Below are 12,104 nucleotides of genomic sequence, written 5' to 3' on the forward strand. Positions count from 1 at the left end.
CAGAACCGCCCATCTGTTCCTGCTCTTCCTGAGATCTGGTCTGCCTCTCTTGGGATCTTTAAAATAAAGTTCCTATAGAATGAAGTAATTCGAGAGAGTACCTGTTCCTTCGAACCAAAAGAGGCAAATAAAACAGGCAGACAGAGAGAAAGGAAGGAAATTCCGGGCTCAGAACTCAGCATATGTGATGGCACAGCCAAGTCATAAAACAGCCTGGAATGTTTGAAAAGATGAAAATGAGAGCCAGAAAAGAGGAAAAGGCTGAGAAGCAGGAGAAAAGAAACAGTCAGGAGGACAAGGATTGCATTTTGTGGTGGTTAAAGTTGATGCTAAAGGAACCTGGAAAATGTCTGCTACAGTTTCCATGAGGAGAGGGCAGTGCACAGCTTTATATCTTGGATTTCCAGGAGTATTCCAGGGTTTGATTCTCCCTAAGTTGGGTTAACACCCAGAGAATCCAGACCAAAAAGGGCCTGTCCTTTCAAGCAGAAATTCTCAAAACGTGCTGCCAGGACCAGCAGCATCAGCACCACGCAGGAATTTTCTAGAAATACAAGTTCTCAAGCCCCACCCTAATCCTACAGAATCAGAAACTCTGGTGGTGGGGCCTAACAGTCTGCATTTAACAATCCCTCCAGGTGATTTGGATACATGCTAAAGAACTACAGGTCTGTGAGCTGAGAGAGGTCTATGGACCCAGGAAAGAGAAGCCCAAGTAGAATTAGAGAAACACATGTACACGGAACTCGATGAAGAGAAACATTCACGCTTCATGAGCCCTGCATGTGGCCAGGACTGAGGAGGCCTCACTTCTGGTCATAGGAATCTGCATCCCCATCACTGGTTTGGGGTGGAAATGTGGAGGAAGGAGATAGAGGGGAGTATTGCATGTGCTAAGGGCAGTAAACTTGAGCCACTTCAGTGACTGGAGGAATCCAGAATATCCTAGATCCAGACTTATCTTAGCATTATTTTAGGTTCCCACTTTAGTTTTCCAGCTGATTAGAGCTACACTGTGCTGACTTCAACATAAACTCAATATTGTAGAAGTAGAAGAGTGATCGTCCTCCCCCAGGTTATGTCTCTTATCCCCTTAATCTGGGACTAGAATGTTCAGGACTGACTTGGTCAATTCTGAGATGGTTCTACCTCTACTCCTACCTCAATGGTAGGCCTTGGTGCAAAGCCAGCTCATTCCTCAGCCTTCAGCAGCTTTGACCACAGGGTTTATTGATCCTCAACATTACAATCAATAAGAGAACTTTCAAAAAAATTTTAAGTCTGACCCTGAGCCTGGGAGCAACTGAATCAGAATTTCTGGAATGGGTTGGTATTTTTAGGGTGATTGCCACGGCAACTCTAACACACATCCAGTGTGGAGAACCAGTGATGACTGCAGTTTCCTTGTGAATCCCATCCTCCTGCCCCATAGAAGGAGCACCCTGGGGTGCTGGGAATCTCAAAGGGTCAAGAGATGGAGTAAGGGAAGAAGGTGGACCTGCATTCTGCTAGAGGGTGTGTGTGCCCAACCCAGGGGTTCCGACACCATCCTGAGGACGCTGGACAGCTGCAGACAGACCTGAGATGGCACCGTGTACGTCTGGAAAAGTCACAGTGTGGTGGTGATGCAGTGGGAGGACCAGGTGTGGAGGACTGGAGCCGAAAGCCTGAGGGGAGATGCTGAGAGTGTGAAGGAAGGGGCCACGAAGGAGGAGTAAGAGGAAGATGATGTGAAGGAGGCCGGGTTCACGGAACTCTGCGGATTGATGAGGGAGGATCAGGGATAACCCTGGGTTTCTGGCTTAGGCACTGGCTGCAGGATGATTCCATTCACTGAGCTGGGTATAGGGGCTGCCCTAGCTGCCTGGCACCCAACCCAGGGGTGATTAGTGGCCCCCTGAGAGCCCAATAAAGCAGGTGGCCGGGAGTCTGGGCTCTGGATTGGTTGGTCTGCATATGGAAGGTGCCCTTGGAGGGGAGTCCTTTACTCTCCATAAGAATTAGCGAGCCCTGGGAGGGCCAGTCCCTCCAGAGTCACTGAAGCCTAAGGCATCAAAGCATCAGAAAATAAAAAGGTATGATTAGCACAAGTGCCAATTCATGTAGCCCGCTCCCATGTGCCTGGCACACAGCAGATGTTCAGTGGATGCTCACAGAAGAGACAAAGAAGCAGCACAGGAGAAGCATTTCTGTCTCTGAAGGCACCCAAGGTGGGTGTGGGAGGGCCTGATCGGATGGTGTCCTATCCCTGACAGGCAGTGAGGAACAGGCCTGAGAGACAGGTGGCAGGAGAGGGATGTTCTAAGGATGCATGAGGGCTCTTCAGAGCAGGAAGTGTTTGAAGAGAGGGGCAATGTCAGCGGGGTCCTGCGAGGAGGACAGAAATGGGACAGCTGGGGAGCCAGGGCCCCAAAACCACCCGGCCTCCATTGCAGGGCTAAGCCGAGCCCCGCAGACCTTCCCGGAAGTGCCCTCTCGCATTTACCAGCACTGCCCTCCTGCTCCCACCCAAGTCTTAAAGGACCTGAAGCGCCTGGGGTTCTGGCAGGAGCCACCATCCTCATCCCAGGTAACGACTCCGGGCCTGCCCTCCCCTCCGGCCTGGGCATCTTCCACCCTTCCCTGGACTTGGCTGGCTACCCAGGCCTCGAATCAAAAGATGACTTACTTCCTTTCTGGTGCCAGCACAAAAGAAAGTTTTGCCTTTAGATGGATTTTCCCCCCATTCTGCCCCACAGTGACCAGACCCCGAGAGGAATTATAAATGACTTCTTGGCTGAACAGTGAGATCTTCATCCGTTCAAGCCCAGAATGTTTGGAGATCAGTGCTATGCCAGAGATCCCCAGGGGTACATAATGGGGAAGAGGAGAGTGAACTCACTGGACACTTCAGTGCTGATTGTTCTGTCACCAAATGTGTCCTTGACCATGACGACAGCTTCTGCGTACTTGCTTTCATCTATCTCACAACCCACCAAGGGGAAGGGGAGAATATTATTTCTGTCGTACCCGAGTTGGACACTGAGGCTCAAAAAAGTCAAATAACTTGCCCAAGGGCAAAAGCTGAGAGCCTGCGAGTCCCATGGGGAACATTTTGGCTCGAGCCCTGCCGGGAGACACCATGGCGGCCACTCCTGGGCGCCACTGAAAGCGGTGAGTTTCTTGTCTTTTGCTCAGGAGGCAGGGCTAGTGCAAAGACCACAGATTTTTGGAACCCAAAAAAATGTGTAGTTGAACCCCATCCCCACCTTCTCCAGGTGTGTGAACTTGTGTGTGTTAACATAGCTGAGCCTCAGTTTCGTTTACACAAAGAACAGGCTACCTCCTCAAAGCAGTTTTGTACAGATTCTGTGAACCAAGGTACTTAGCACGGCTCAGTACTTGATACAAAGGCGGTGTCCCACAAGCAACGGTTCCCTCCCTGCTCTTTTCAGCCAGGAGCAGTGGTTTGGCCACGTGGAAAGAGACCACACGCTCATTCTCAGAGCTGTGGTTGCATTGGAACCAGCTCCCTGCTCACGGAGAGACCTAAGCTCGGTGTGATCCCCAGGAGTTGACACCCTGAGGTTTGTGGGCTGTGAGCAGGGCTGTGAGATCTCTGAGCACGGTGCTCAGACTAACCCGGGGGTGGGGACAGCCCACGGATACCTGAGCAGAGGCCCTCGAAGGCCAGGTGGCAATCATGGCTTGTGTTCACTTGGCTGCACGGTGCCACCAGGAGCCCGGGGAGGCTGAACTTCCTGGTGGCCATTCCACAAGGTCAAGCAGCTTCCCTGAACCTCTCTATACCCCTCCCCAGGCCTTCTGCTCTGCACACTCCAAGAACTCATTAAATCCTTCCTTGATGGTATATCTATTCCCTGGTGCTCACACCACAGATTACAAGCTCTGCCAACAGGAGATTCCTTTTGTTGATGCTGAAATAAACTCTTTCCAACTTCAACTTTGAGATCCGGCAAACAGGTCAGAGGCCACCCTGACCATGACCTGACTCTAGAGGGTGCTGCTCCTGCCCATCCGTGCAGCCCTGACTGATGTGCCTTCACTTACTCAGTCTGCTCAGCTCAGCATTTATTCTGGAGAAAAAGCCATCCTGGCCTCTTGGGACCTTCTTTTAATAGACTGGTTTTGCGATGGCTGATCCCACCCTGCTGTTTCCTATCAATTTAGCTGCTTTGCCAACTTACTCTCATTACAGTCTCCTCTTAAGCTTTTCAACCTCCTACATTCAGTGCAGGCTTAACTGGCTGCTTCTCTTCACTCGGAAGGACCAATGCCAGAAAAGGGTGGATCTGAGGCAGACCTGGGAGCCGGGAACACAGGTCACCCCAAGCCTCAGCTTCCCACCACCCTCTCTGTACTGGGTCTGTCCCACCCTCTTGGTACCTTGGATCCTGCAGTTGACAGAGAAACAGAGGCTGTGTGGCTCACAGACCCCCTAGGGTTATTTCCTGACTTCATGATACCTGATGCTTCATAATAGCATCATGAATCCAGACCATGGAGGGCCCAAGCCCACCTCCAAAGAATACTTTTCCAAAAAGTTCACACGTGTGTGAAGTCCCTTTCCCCACCTACACTGCCCATTGCACAATTTCCACTGAAAGCCCATCCTCAACATCAGCAGAAGAACCTACGTGCTATGACCAGCACTGAGGATATTCCTGGGGAAAATTAAGGGACAAATGCAATGCTCATTCCAATGAAAAGATATGTGACCTCAGAGGTCTAATGTAAATTCTTACCTTGAAGAGGCACAAGACAGCATAGTGATTAGGTGCGCAGGCTCCAGACTATGGATTCAAATCCCAGCTCTGTCACTTCCTAGCTGTGTGATCTTGGGCGAGACGCTTAACCTCTTTGTGCCTCAATTTCCTCGTCTTTAAAATGGAGAAAATAAGAGCAATCATCTCATAGGACTGCTGCAAAGGTTAACAGTGTTGGTACATATAAACTGCATAAAACAGTGTGCAGCACATAGCAGGTGTTCAGTAAAAGGATTTGTTATCAGTTTCCTCTTGGAGGGTAGAGGGGGGTGCTTTTGTACTTGGTGAGTTCCCTGAGCATACACAGGTAGAAGTTTGCAAACGAATATAAGGTCTCTCGATATCCTGATGTTTGGCTTGGGTTCTCCCAACTCCCACAAATCATAGGTCACAAAGGTACCAAGATTATAGAAGTGCCACACGCTGTCTATAGGGAAGATGAACCCAATGTAGCTACCCCACTGCACTGCTCCTGCCAGTTTTGAGAGAAGTCCCCATCAACATCCAACTGAAGAAGCATGTATTAACGTAACCCTAACTGTCCAACTTCGGCCATGGCAGGACCAACACAAACAAACCACATAATACCCTTCACTCATCTCTTCACCTTCTGCAAGTGGCATGGGGTTCTCAAATATTTGATTTACATTTCGTTTAAAACATATTTTAGCCATCTAGACCATTACGAAAATGTGTAACATGACCAATTTTGGTACTTGGAGACCACCACCCCATTAACTTAGGATACGAGATTAACTCATTTTTATACAGACCTCTGAATGAAGTTTTCCTCTTTTAATTAAAGCATGCCCTGAGACTAAAAGTCAAGCTGTGCAAACCCCATTGCTATTAGCAACGACTTAACTGTGTTAAGTCAGGATTCCTTGGTGCAATGCAACTGAAACCAAAATCTGGAATTAAGGTGGGTCGTGAAATGAATATAACTCTGTAATTTGATGCATGGTTCCTGACTTCAACTGCTGATGCTCATCAAAATGGCATCACTGTTCACACTGACTGATTTTATCCTACATAGGTATCGGCAATGTGGAATTATAAAATGAATGCATGCTAATAAAACACTGCTTTGTCTCAAATATTTAAGGGCTCCAAATAAAGATTTTATCTTTAAAAGGAGTTTGAGACCCTACACTAATGGTTATATTAGTATGCCGCAGTTCCCCTCAAAGCCCACCTGCATATCTCCTCCAGGGTAATCTCTCCATTATACATGACTGTGACTCTCTCCTGCTTTAAAGGTCTCAGAAGCTCCCCCCACACTTCTCATTAGACAAAGGAGGACTTCTTGGCTTGGCTGCCACTTATTCACAGGTGTCAGACCCTGTTCTAGGTCCACAATCACGAAACTACTTGCTTCCCAGGAAATGTCAGGTGTTTCATGCTGTTCCCTTGGTCCCAAATGGCCTTGTTCTCTCTTCCCCTCCCGGCCATATCCACGCCCCTGCCCCAGCTCATTGCTGACATTGATCAGTCAAGGCCCAGCTCAAGCAGTCTCCTTACCCAGCCACATACCTTATTCACGCTCCGGAATGAAGCACCTTGCACCTGGCCCTTATTGAAATGATTGGTGCACATCTCTAATCTCCCCCACATGATTATGAGTTTCTGCTGAAATAGTGAGATACTTATCTCCACATTCTGGTACATGACAAGCATTCAATAAAAATGAAGGAAATGAGTATGGAGGGGAAAGGGAGGGAAGGAGGAAAGAGGAGACAGGAAAAGGGAGGACAGAGGGAGGGAGGAAGGGATGGTCAGACGTTAGCAGGACAGATTGGGGAGGACCCGATCCTCCACAGTGATCATCCTCACAGAACTAAACACGGCTTCTCATGCCACACTGCTCACCTCCTAGGAACATAAAAGACCTTCCAGATTAAGCTATGGCTGGACTACCTATGTGACTACTCTGTTGCTCTTTCAAGATACTAGTACCTTTGGTGTAATTTCAGTTTCATGACAATAAAAGTAATGAGACAGAATCACTCCTCCTATACAGACGAGGAAACTGAGACCCAGACAGGTAAAGTGATAGGCCAGGGTTAGAACCCCAGGATTCCACAGAGAGCCTGATCTGATCCCTCTAAGGGCCCCAGTTTACCTCCCATTGTGTGCTTGCACGTATGTGTACGGGAGCACAGACAATTTGGCAAGGCACTGTGGGGGCTGGGGGCTTAGTCTTTTCTACTAAAAACACGATTCAACTAAGGCTCGCCTTATTGTGAATCAGAGGCAGCATTTTGTTTTGGGCTTTTTATTCTGCACAAATACGTTGGTATGGAAACCACATTTCTGAGGTTACGATCGAAACACCATTTGCCTCCATTGGTTTTCTTAAAACCTTACATGCTGATAGTAGGTGGGAAATTTCTACATTTGCCACATCAGTTCTTTCTTGGCAACAAGCAACTATCTGTAAATGGTTGTACAGTAATTGTAGCAAACTCTTTCAAAATATTTCATATTTGTGCTCTTTCAGCAAATAATAACTATAGCCGTGTTTTAGTGTTTGCCTGCAACTAGCCCATGAACCCCTCGAAGACAGTGCTATTCTTCTATTCAGTTCTGGGTATTCCAGGCTCAAGATGGGGCATGATAGTCAGGAGACATTCAATAAATGGGGTTTGAGTGGATAAACGTGACAAGTGGCAGATGTACCAACACAGATTAGAAGCAATAACCTGTTACATTTGCCTAGCTCCACACAATCTCCGAGGCCTTCTGGTTATTTCATTTGACTTGGTCTCCCCATCTACTCTGTGAGTTATGTAGAACATATGTTATTAGTCCCATTACATAGAGGAGAAAATAGGAACTTCGCAAAGTCCAGAGACAGCTGGGCTCAATCACAAGGGATGAAGGCCAGTTCGGAACCCAAGCTCCAGGGGTCCTGGACCTGGCCTCCCCTAAATGCCTCCCATGCATCATGTGATGGAAACCCAAACCACGGTCTCCAGCATCAGTCTCCAACACCCCGGATGTCCTCTTCTATTTATTCTCCTGTTTTATGAGCATCTTCTACAGTGATTCTATTTTTTTAAGTTTGTTTATTTTGAGAGTGAGGGACAGCACACACGCACATGTGTGCAAGGACGGGAAGGGGCAGAGAGAGAGGGAGAGAGAGAGAATCCCAAGCAGGCTTCACACTGCTAGTGCAGAGCCCGTCTTGGGGCTCGATCTCACAATGAGATCGTGACCTGAGCCGAAATCAAGAGTCAGAGGCTTAACCGACTGAGCCACCCAGGCGTCCCTCCAGTGATTTAATTTTATATTAATTGCCGTGGGCTGCCCTAACAGAATACTACAGACTGCATGGTTTAAAGAACAGAAATCTATTTCTCACAGTTCTGGAGCCTGGAAGTCCAAGATCAAGGTGCCATCACGGTCAGGTTCTCGTGAGAGCTCCCCTCTTGGTTTGCTGATGACCACCTTCTGACTGTGTCCTCCTATATAGCCTCTTCTCTGTGCTTGTGAGGAAAGAGAGAGAGTGCTGGTGTCTCTTCCTTTTCTTATAAGGACACCAGTGAAGACCTCATTCAACCTTAATTACCTCCCAAAGGTCCTATCTCCAGATACAATCACATTGGGGGTTGGGGTTTCGACACATGCATTTGGGGAAGACATAATTCTGTCCATAACAAGTTCAATCCAGATTTCTCCAAAATGCATACAGATTGTATCCTGGCTCCTCTCCCACAGACCTCCCCTGACCCTACACATCCATTTTTCTAATTAGCTTTGGCTTGCCTTCGTTTTAGCGAATTCTGTCTGTGAGAGAGTTCTGGAATATAGTTCATTTGTTCACTAGAGTTTTGTTCCTGTGTTTATCTCAGTTAATTTCTGAGGGCCAGTGAGTGGGAATCATGAATCACTCTATTTTTCCACTGAGCATGAGTCTGGGGACTGCCATGAGGGGCGGGGGAGGGAGGGTGGCTGATGTAAAGTGGAGCCCTCTGAAATGTAGCCAGGGGCACTTTACAGCATCTGGAGGAGTGGGTGGGGGTCTACTTTTGTCATCTCACCTCTGTCTCACATGATGGGCTACAGTAAATATCAGACCCCACAGAGACCAGAAAGAGAAGCCAGCCTCGTTCTGGGCTGCTTACTTAATAAGACCCTGTCCAATAGGGCCAGGACCAGGATGAGGCAGGAGCCAGCCCACCCTGTGAGATCCTGAGAGCCATGCCTCACTTAACCTCACCCTAGGACTGACCCTGCTGTCCTGGACCTTTTTGATCGTACCCTCCCTCAAAGGAGAAGCTCGCAGGGCTGAGGTCACATGCCCACCCAGAGCCCATGTGCCCCCTTCTACACCCTGGAATTCAAGTGGCCCTGAGGCTGCATTCGCCTCTTTCCCTGAGGGCAGACCCCACTGGTGGGCACAGCCCTAGGCAGGAGGAATGCCCTCCTGGCTGCCTACGAGTCCCTGTGCAGGAGGGCAGGGATCAGGAGCTGGGAAAAAAAGGTAGCCACACGCCAGTTCTCCCCATCCCGCCATGCCCCAGGAAAGAATCCAAGGATTCTAGGATTCTAAATTTGAACCTGGTATTCCACAGCTTTAAGGAGGTATATTTGTCATGGCAAGACATTTTCAATCGAATGATCTGCTAGTTTGATGTGTTACTTTTAACTCTTTAGACATATGGTATATTCCATCCATGCTCCTGCCCAAGCCCCACAAATGTTCAAGTGGACCTGGGGGAAGCAGTCTTGAGAGGCTGACTTAAGATTCAGAAGCTTCCATGGGGACATGGCCACACATACGTGCACACACACATGTATGCACACGTGCACATATGCATATATACAAACAAGCTAGTACCAGAGGTCTGTGTTTCTTATATGTGACCACTGTGATTCTTCCTAATTATTTATGATCACATCTGCCAGGGTAAAGTGTTGAGGTGGTGTGTGTGTGTGTGTGTGTGTGTGTGTGTGTGTGTGTCATGGGGAGGGAGAAGCTAAAGGTGGGGGGAGCCCTGTACATGGAAACTGGCCAGAGTTCGATCTGCCTCTTCAAGGTTAGGGGAGAAATTCTGTAGAGGCTTATCCCAGACTCCCTTTATGTCTCCTCTTCCCTCCAGACCTTCACGTTTCATAGAATATACATACCAGTATACACACAAATATACACACAGACATGCGCCCAAAAACACACAGAGACCACACACACACAGACACATACACACACACACACACAGACATAGACACACAAAGATACACATACACAGGCAGACACACAGATACATAGACACACACACAGTATGGATCCTATCACTTCCCAGAAGCCGCTACCAGTCCCTCAGACTCTCCTCTTTTCTGCTACCTCCCACCACCAGCTTTGACCCATCAGGATTGAGTGTACAAAAAGTGGTCCATCTTTTGTTGGCCCCAGGACACTACGATGCTGTACTGTCTTGGACGTGCATGCAGAGGTGACACTAGACCCCGTCCAAGGTCACTCTCAGCTGAAAGGTTCCAGGTCCCAGCCCCAGGCCAGACTAGGCCACGACTAATGTCACTTCTTGATTGTGCCCATTACCAGGGCCATGAATACAAATGAGTGCAGCCTGGGGCCCTATCTTTTGGGGTCCTCATTGGCAGTGCACCCTACCAGGCCCACCACATGCCCCTGGGTTTAAGAGGTTCTTGGACTCAAGATGTTTGCTACTGGTTCATGTGAGGGACAGAGCAGAAGAGTGGAGGGGACGCTCTGGCCCCTGGGGGGTCACAGAGATGGCCTAAGTAGCCCCCTCACAGCCTCACCTTCTGCTCCACCCCAGGGTCCCTTCGAAAAGACTGCCTGGAGTCTGGCTTTCTCCCTGAGTCCCAGCCTGGCCTCCACCTGCTCCAGCCCCTCCCAGCCAGGATCCGCTGTGCAAATACAGGGCCACCGCCAAGTGTGGGAACAGTAAATCTTCCCTCGCTCTTTTATTCATGCCCTCACCTCTGCAGACAGTGCCGAGGCAAAATAAACCCCACAAAATCCCTGTGGGCTCCAGCAGTCTGGCAGTCTCTTCTTTGCTCTTCTCTGCTCCCCTCCAGAGGGCAGAGGCTGGAGAAGAGACCCACCCGCCTCCCAGGAGGGCGATAGCCCCCTCTTATCCTCCTCCCAAGGGGGCTCAGTGAGCACCTCATGCCAAGCCCCAGACCAGGATCTGGGGACCAGACATGAGTGAGACCTGGGCAAAGTGGGAAAGTGATGTTCATGGCTTCCGGGAGCAGCGCTACATGTACATCACCTTCCTAGCCTCCCCCAAATTGCAGGAGGGCTTCTGGGCCTGGGAGGATCAGGCTGTGTGCCCAGAACATTAGGTAAAGCGAGGTACGGCTGTCCTGGCTTCTGAGGGACCACCGTAGGGAAGGACGGACAGCCAGGTCTGTGGGAGACTTGCTCCGAGGGCCTCAGGGCCAAGGCACTATCTGCTAACGTTGCAGCCTTGACAAAACCATCCAGACCTCGAGAATTCCCGGGAACCTTCTCTTCCTCCAACTCTGGGTCACCAGGGAAGCTTTCTTTTAAGCCCGATTGGACTGGAGGAGGCCGAGGGGCACCAGAGTTTACAGAAATGCCTTTTATACAGAAGGGAGGCAGCAGGCTTAGCGTGACCCACTGGTTTGCCGGGATGGTAGTTTCAGTGTTAAAACCAGGTCAATCCTAGGCAAATTGGGAAGATAGGGTCACCCTGACTGAAGGGCCATGGGAAAGGATTCTCCCTCTGTGAGTCTGGTAACATGGCCAGGAACGGAGACATCTTGGACCAAAGCTGCCTGTTAATGGTTCTGGTAGTCAAAACTTTTCCTCACTACTCGTCCTCATGCACGGGGAGAGGCTGGGGAGCAGAGGGGGTCCTGCGGCCAGCTCAGGAGCTGTCAAGAGAAAATGGGCGAAAGGAAAGTGTCCGTGGATCTTTGAGGTAAGGAGGAAATTCCCTCAGTGTCTTTAGCAGTCTGCGGCCCATGAGGCCCCACACAGAGCCCAGGGTGTCGGGAAGGAGCTGAGGAGCAGCTGAAACAGTGCCAGTCACCGGGCTCAGCCTGTCCTGGGACCCTTCACCCCTATACAAACGCTGGACAGACGGACATGGGGAAAGACGGCTTTTCAAATTGCCTGGTGCTGTCTCTCCTCTTTCCCCCAGGACCCAGAGGGTGAGCCTCAAGGGAGAGCAGCTGTGAGTGCCTTCCTCTTATGGGCCTGAGGAGCCAGAACAGTCTTGGTCCTTTAGATCCATCCCAGGGAACAGGCAGCTGTCCATTGTGTCCCAACTACAGGGTGTGGGGCAGATGTCTCCGGGGGTGACAGAGGTTTGCGTGAAA

General features: G+C 49.7%; 1 long non-coding RNA gene across 1 annotated transcript in view; it reads right to left on the minus strand.

The window, feature by feature from the left end:
* Positions 1 to 5,582, minus strand: part of LOC122200766 — a 50,928-nt gene extending 45,346 nt beyond the window's left edge. The window contains exon 1 of the long non-coding RNA XR_006193926.1: positions 4,746 to 5,582. This is a non-coding gene — a long non-coding RNA (uncharacterized LOC122200766). The remainder of the gene's footprint in view (positions 1 to 4,745) is intronic.
* Between the last annotated feature and the right edge of the window lie 6,522 nt (positions 5,583 to 12,104).

This window comes from Panthera leo, chromosome D1, assembly GCF_018350215.1.
Source record: "Panthera leo isolate Ple1 chromosome D1, P.leo_Ple1_pat1.1, whole genome shotgun sequence".
Lineage (NCBI taxonomy): Eukaryota > Metazoa > Chordata > Mammalia > Carnivora > Felidae > Panthera > Panthera leo.